The sequence below is a fragment of the Penaeus monodon genome, chromosome 31 (assembly GCF_015228065.2).
Source record: "Penaeus monodon isolate SGIC_2016 chromosome 31, NSTDA_Pmon_1, whole genome shotgun sequence".
Taxonomy (NCBI): domain Eukaryota; kingdom Metazoa; phylum Arthropoda; class Malacostraca; order Decapoda; family Penaeidae; genus Penaeus; species Penaeus monodon.
Window position 1 is genome coordinate 25303548 of NC_051416.1, and position 404 is coordinate 25303951.

Here is a 404-nt window from a genome sequence, read left to right on the forward strand (position 1 = left end):
CCTCACTATATTTCATACAGATATGAGTCTGGCACTACAGGCTTTACGAGCGAGACGAGGCAATGACACAGGAGAACTCACAGCTCCTTGAAACGATCCTCAAACGACTCTGAGGAGACGTAGGAAGGGGAGGGACCTTGGCTTTTAATTATGACATTTGATTCTCATCTCGAAACACTTTATAACAAGATGATGATAGATTACGGAGATAAAATCTTTTACACTGTCGTTGATTTATATGAGTTTCGTAAGTGGATGCCAGTCTTGGACGCTTTTGTTTTTATTTATGTTGTTTTCATATTTGTGCGAAAGGTATTAATTTTAAGACAGAGTCTGTATTTATATAATATGCTTTTGGGAGAAGCGGCGTTACATATTTGTTATGCGTTCTGTTGTGGCCTACA